This window comes from Rhinatrema bivittatum, chromosome 10 (genome assembly GCF_901001135.1).
Source record: "Rhinatrema bivittatum chromosome 10, aRhiBiv1.1, whole genome shotgun sequence".
In the NCBI taxonomy this organism is placed as follows: Eukaryota; Metazoa; Chordata; class Amphibia; order Gymnophiona; family Rhinatrematidae; genus Rhinatrema; species Rhinatrema bivittatum.
This window is the reverse complement of record NC_042624.1, coordinates 26,783,883-26,791,555: the sequence shown is the minus strand read 5'-3', so window position 1 is coordinate 26,791,555 and position 7,673 is coordinate 26,783,883.

The following is a 7,673-nucleotide window of genomic DNA, read 5'->3' as shown; positions in this document are numbered from 1 at the left end:
GTGCCAAAAAAGTGGAGTTAAGGCAAGGAAAAGGAGTTGGTGCTGCAGATCAGGGGTGAGGTCCTTTGTGCCTAAATCTAGGCAATGAATTGCAGGGAAGCTCAGTTCAGGGAAATGTAAATTCTTTGCTTTGGATGATTGATATGGGTTTCTCTTCCTTCATTCCCACTGGCTCTCTGATCGAGGGGTAATGATTAGGGATATGCATGTGTTTGAAATGAAATTATGGGGGCTGAGGTGAGATGTAGGGGGCCCCTGGCGACCCAGTTTCTTTATTTTTTGTTTTCTGTTTTTGTTTTTGTTTTGGTTTTTAATGTTTCTTTAATTTGTGCAAAGGACAGAAACGATAAACATTAACCAAAACAATGCTTGGGGGAACCCCAAAATTGGCATGAGCAGTATGGGATTTATTTAGTGTTTAGGTACAGGCCGGGTACTTGTATCCTGGATTGGCCACCTTTGGAAAGAGGATGCTGGGCTTGATGGACCCTTAGTTTGAGCCAGTATGGCATGTTCTTATGTTTTTAACTTCTTAGATTTGCATATACTGGCTATCCAGTGAATATTCATTAAAGATATCTTGCAAACTCGATTGGTTAGGTGTGCCTCCAGGAGAGGCTGAGATACGCTGCCCTGGAGGATCTGAGCCACCCTGGGCGCACCTGTAGTTCTCAAGCACCACCAACAGGCCAGGCTTTCAGGATATCCACAATGAATATGCATGAGATAAGGCTTACATGTACTGCCTCCATTAGATGCATATTTGTTGTGATTTTACACACAAAAATGCTTTCTGCATGGACAGGATTTTTTAGTTCATAAATCATATTTTATATGCAGAAAACAAGAATTATGTACATAACCATGGTTTCTATGCCTAAAATAGTATTAGAGACCTTCATTTCACACTTTAGTTTATTTTGCATGGGAATCTCAATGTTATAACAAAGTTACTGGGAAAATGTCTTTGATATAACACACAAGAGAAAAATCAGTGGAAAGTTCATTTTTTTCCACTTTTTTTTGTTCTAACTTTGAAAGTCCTAGGGAAAAATAAAATAAACTGAAAATGAAGGCACCTAAATATGATTTATGAACACAAAAAAATGTTTTCTGCTTGGAAAGCATTTTTTGTGTGCACAAATCATATTCTATGTGCAGAAAACATGCTTTATGTGAACAAAATCTTGAGTAAAGGCCCTAGCATCAGAACTCAAGCTTCCACCCCTAGACCAACATTAGCACTGGAAACTTTACTCCATCTCGGTGTAGGAATTAACTTTACAGTGTTAAGAAAACACCAGGTAAGCCTATGCCTCTTCCTGAAATGGGGAGTAATAGCTAATGCCATCGCTATTATGAGATCTGTATGCAGGCTCCAGTTCTTTTGCTCATCCCTTCTCCAGCCTTCCTTTTTCAAATCCCTCTATCTCCACAATGTCTCTCCCAGCAGTGCTGCAGGGACAAGGAGGAGCTCCATAGTTGTCCATCCACCACCTCTAACTACAGTGTGTGCTTCCTGTTTAGTACTAAAATACTCTACTCCTTCATTGGAAAATGAGCAGGAGAAAGGGAGAGCAGTTGCAGAGATCCAGAATTAGTTTGCACCCTCTTGCTTTATAAAATGTAACACATTTTTGAGCATTTATTATTAGAAGAGTCAGGGCTGAAGCAAGCTTTCAGGATTTAAAAGTCTAAATCTCAGAGTTAGAGCTTTCATGCAGTGCAATGCAGACCCAGAGCCAGCAGTGCAGCTCCCACATGTACCTAGTGTGGATGAGCGTGACAGCAGCATGAAATGGTGTGGGGCAGTATAGATGGATCTGACAGTGCTGTGGCTGTAGATGAGTGTGAGGTGTTGTGTTTGGATGGAGGAGGCAGTGTGAACGTGAGGGGGGAGGCCTCGTCTCTTCTCAATACTCTTCCTGCACATGCTGGGGCCGATGTGATACAGTGCACCCAGCCGAGCGCACAGGTTTTTGCAGGGTTGGACGTGATAGACCAGCACCCAACGCAATAAGGAGATTAGTACGTCCAAAACGCATGTAAATTCCATGCAGATGAGGCTATTACCCCTCTGATGCAGAAAATCATTGGGCGCCTAGCGTGCACTTTTTAATGTGGCAACATAAGATCAGCTCCAGGGCTGGAGTTAGTTAATCTGAGAATCAAGGGTTCATTACAAATAGTGTTATCTGTGGTTCCTTCTTAGAATCAATGCGTAACTTAAATCTAGTGCTTGCGGTGTTTAAAAATAAAGGTTTGATGTTAAAAAAAAAATTCTGGATGCACAATATTGTGCAAAATCGACCTGAAGCGGGATAAAACAGATGCTCAGAGTGAGAGCCTGTTGCAACTGTGGGTGCACAGCCCTGTCTCCTGGGTGCCTGATGCATAATTCTTCCCTAGCACAAGAAACGTGGCTGTGCACACATTAGAAAAACAGGCAGTCAATACAAGCTCCCATTTTAACATGCATCTTATTGCATCGGCGTGTCTATATGATCCTCCCCCTGGCTGGCAAGAGGAGATTGGAGCTTCATGCTTATGTCTCTGCTGGATGGCTAAAGTTTCAATGCAGGGTACCAGCAGGAGCTGCAAGATTAAGAGGCACTGTGCATTTAGGCCACAGAGTGAAGGCCAACAGATAAAGCAGGCTCAGCATGAAACATTCTACTGGAGCTCTCAAGGGGTCCAAACTGGAGAAGACGGTGTGCAATGCCCCCTAATCACAGATCTGGTTATCAATGAGTTTGCTGTGGTATCAGGTGGTAAGGGCTCCCGAGTACAGTGTGGGGTGGATGTAACTGTGATGTGGATAAGTGTGAAAGGTGACTGGGCATGACACTGTGGATGAGTGTGATGGCTATAGGATGGTGTGCATACAAATTATTGCATTGTGGGATGGTTTGGCTAAGCATGACTTTGCTGTAGGAGGCTGCAGATGAGTAGTGGGCGAATGAGATTCAGAGTTAGATAACTTTATTGGCTTGACAATTTTCTGTGTGTTGCCAAAGTAGGATTCATAATGATTAAAATGAGAGGGATGGTGTAGAAAGATGAGTCAGTGGATGAGTGTGACTGCGCTGTGTGATGACGAGCACCAGATTCAGATCCAGGTAAGGTTATAAGCAGTATATGAATAAACATGAGCGTGACTGCGCCGTGTGATGGGGAGCACCAGATTCAGATCCAGGTAAGGTTATAAGCAGTATATGAATAAACATGAGCGTGACTGCGCGTGTGATGGCGAGCATGAGATTCAGATCCAGGTAAAGGTTATAAGAGTATATGAATAAACATGAGCGTGACTGCGCCGTGTGATGGCGAGCACCAGATTCAGATCCAGGTAAGGTTATAAGCAGAATATGAATAAACATGAGCGTGACTGCGCGTGTGATGGCGAGCACCAGATTCAGATCCAGGTAAGGTTATATGAATAAACATGAGCGTGACTGCGCCGTGTGATGGCGAGCACGAGATTCAGATCCAGGTAAGGTTATAAGCAGTATATGAATAAACATGAGCGTGACTGCGCCGTGTGATGGCGAGCACGAGATTCAGATCCAGGTAAGGTTATAAGCAGTATATGAATAAACATGAGCGTGACTGCGCCTTGTGATGGGGAGCACCAGATTCAGATCCAGGTAAGGTTATAAGCAGAATATGAATAAACATGAGCGAGGCCACATGGTGCGATGATGCGTCGCTCTCTGCAGTATGGGCTCTTCAACTGGCGAGTGAGCAAGGACTCGGTTTTCTCCCTCTCGGGCAGAGCGCCGAGCGATCGATCGATGTGCAGCGAGTGACGCCATATTGGGTGGACGGAGCGCAGCGCAGGGAGAAGCGGCCGGCGGTGAGGGCAGGGAGAAGCGGCGGGAAAGCCTGAGCAGGTATGCAGCGGCCGCATTAGCGGCACCGTTAATTTCCAGGGTGTCTTGCCCGAGCTCGGCTTCTTACCGCAGGGTCCGATAGACCAGGAGAGGCCTGACCCGAGAGGATCTCCCTAGGTATAGGAGGGATCGTCCGTAAGCAGCTGCGATGTCTCAAGCCTTGGCCTTCTCTTGGGGGTCAGTGTATTAATGGCCGTCATCATTAATGACCGCATTAGCTTCCAAGCTTTGGCCTTCTCTTGGGGGTCAGTGTATTAATGGCCATCATCATTAATGACCGCATTAGCTCCCAAGTCTTGGCCTTCTCTTGGGGGTCAGTGTATTAATGGCCATCATTAATGACCGCATTAGCTCCCAAGCCTTGGCCTTCTCTTGGGGGTCAGTGTATTAATGGCCATCATCATTAATGACTGCATTAGCTTCCAAGCCTTGGCCTTCTCTTGGGGGTCAGTGTATTAATGGCCATCATCATTAATGACCGCATTAGCTCCCAAGTCTTGGCCTTCTCTTGGGGGTCAGCGTATTAATGGCCATCATCATTAATGACCGCATTAGCTCCCAAGTCTTGGCCTTCTCTTGGGGGTCAGCGTATTAATGGCCATCATCATTAATGACCGCATTAGCTCCCAAGTCTTGGCCTTCTCTTGGGGGTCAGTGTATTAATGGCCATCATCATTAATGACCGCATTAGCTCCCAAGTCTTGGCCTTCTCTTGGGGGTCAGTGTATTAATGGCCATCATCATTAATGACCGCATTAGCTCCCAAGCCTTGGCCTTCTCTTGGGGGTCAGTGTATTAATGGCCATCATCATTAATGACTGCATTAGCTTCCAAGCCTTGGCCTTCTCTTGGGGGTCAGTGTATTAATGGCCATCATCATTAATGACTGCATTAGCTCAGGCTCAATTCTGGTGGCGGGTTTCGCCCCTAAGAGTCCCCAGTAGGGGGAGGTCCAGTTTTGGGGCACCTGTGCCTGTGTTGCCTGCGTCTTTGTCAGGCCCTCTGTTGGCTAACACTCATGTGCTAAGCTGTTTATGTGCCTGGTAGCATTTCTGCTAAGGGGTGTGTGAATAACTTACATTTAACCTCTTCCAAGGTTTCCAACGCCTCACGTGTCACCAAAAAGTAGTTTTGGGGACACGTGATACCCGTTGTTCCATGTGAGGCGTTGGAAACCTTGGAAGAGGCTGTATTAAAAGCTGTCTAAAAGCCATTGAACTTTGAACAGCATTTGGTATTTGCTTGGAAAATAAAACAGGTGATACATCATAGTTGTTAAGAGTGAGTCCCTGATGAAGCCCATTTGCGGGTGAAACAAGGATCCTTTGTTGGACAGCGTATATGTGGATGGAGGTTGGAGGGGAGCTTGCCCCAGATATAAGCTGATTTGACAAAGCTGTGGATTGGTGCAAACAGTGGTACCGGTGCAATTTACAGAGATTCAGCACACGCATATACTAAAACAATTCGAGTCCCGGGAAAGGAAGAAGAAATGCATATGAAAAATATGAGTTGGACAATATTGGAAATTTTATGAAGCAGAGCATTTTTGCATTATAAACATTTGAAATATCTTACTGTTTTGCACTTTAATCAGATGTATTGTAAGAAGTATTACAATGTGTCATTAGGTTTACAGATTTTAGTGTGTGAATGTTTGGTATGATTGCTTATTCATGAATTTTAATTGTCTGTTTACATTTTTTGTGGATGTTAATACAAATTATTGCATAATAGTGCATTTAAAATCCAAGAAAATTCTCTGAGTGTATGGTTGTGTCTAGTTGTTGAGAAATTTCTGAATACATAGCCCTGTGTGTTGTTTACCGTAAGCTTGGTACATTAGACATAAAAGTCCAGTTTACTATTAGCATTAAAACTAATGATTTTAATACAGCTAAGTACATATCCTCCTTAATAGGATCACTGGTGCTTTTTCCACAGTCTCCCGCTTGTCAGGGCTTTGTCCACTAGTATTATGTGATTCTCTGCTCTCCCGCTTCCTGCTCACCACTCATGATTCTACAGCTCTGTCTCTCAGTGTAGCTCTGCCTCGGGAGCTATGTCACACTCCAGTGGGGCATTAACCTTATTTATAGTTCTTCACGTAGGGACACCTAGCTAGCTCTTCCCCCAGGATATGGATTTTTATAGGGTGAAAGAGGTAAGTTTCAGTGCCCAAGTGCTAGGGGTGGCTGATTCCTTAATATTGTCCCTGGGAGAGGGGTAACTTTCTTCACTGTGTGTGCCTAAATAACCATACTGAACTCACTAGTTTAGTGTCCAAATTAAAAAGCCTACATGCTGATGAATAATAGCACAATAAATATGATTCCAGCACCACAGGTTTTCTTGCTTTCTTTACAATTTTTTTCTCTCTCTATCTGTGCAGGAATAACTTACACTAAGGTCCAAGAAATTCTAGCCTCCAGGATTTGGATAACTATTTATTTATTTTATTTAACTTTGTATACCGACTTTCAAGTTAATATCAAGGCGGTTAACAATATTTGAATTCGCAGTAGCAAAATTCACAAAAATCCATTACCCAAAACACATCTCGCTAATAGTTTACATAGTAAAATCAAATTCTAAATTTAATGAGATATTATTTTGTAAGAAAAACATAAAAACAAGATAAAATCTTAATAGTTAAAACATTTTTCAAAATTAAAACCCTCCAGACTTCATCCCCGTTCTTTATCCTGACCTATACCTCCCTTATTCTGTCATTTTTTAGACTTTTCGGCTCCTCTAAACCCTTGCGACTTTTTATGTCTCCTGATTATCCTTTAAGTAAAATAAAGAGAAAGAGAAGAATCAGATGGCCTAGTTAAAAGCCTGTTGAAAAAGCCAGGTCTTTATCAGTTTTTTAAAACTATTAATATTCTCCTCAAGGCGGATTTCAACTGGGAGGGAGTTCCACAACCCAGGTCCAGCCAAGGATAATGCTCTTTCTCTCACGGAGCCCAAATGGGCCAATTTGGGTGAGGGAATTGGTAATAGAGCTTGCCCGAGTGACCTTAGATTGCGAGCTGGAACATGAATACGCAATGAAGCATTAAGCCATTCCGTATTACTCCCATATATGGTTTTGTGGATTAGAGTTCCCAGGTGGGCAAAGTATCCCTTGGTTGGGCAGGAGACCCCTTCTGAACTGGCAAAAATCACTGAGTCTACAGAGAGTCCAATTCTTTCTTCCCAGTGGGTGAAGACTCCGGATAGGTGTCCTCAGTTATCTCTCTAGTTCTTTTACTCACGGCTGGCAGATCTTCATGATCATCTTAGTTTTCTCACAGACTCAGTCTCTCCTCTGGATCCCTGATCGGAGTGATCCCTGGATGCAGGTGACTTACCCTGCTTCAATGCAGAAAGGAAGAGGCAGCCAAAACCAATCTTAAAACTCAATGTCCTTTTCCCTTTTAAACAAGCTTAACACTAAAGTTCCTCCTTGCAGCAGGTCACTATCACCTTGGTCCTTGAGGATTTGGAGGGCAGATGTTCTCTAACCTGCACAGACCCAAGAAACGGGGTTCCCCATTCCCCGACTCCAAGTGGTGTACAGATTTTCACAAAGCTCCTACTATGAAAACAACCCAGAGGGATATCCCAACCAGCTAGTGAGCAGATGGGAAAGAAAACCCTCCTGATCCTGGTCAGGATCCCCAGGTTGAATTAGCCTGAAAAATCACAAACCAGGTTAAGCTTCTCACCACTCCCTAACTCTCCAAAAATCATAAAGGACTGCCCACAGACTCCTGGGAGGGAGCTGTTAAAAGC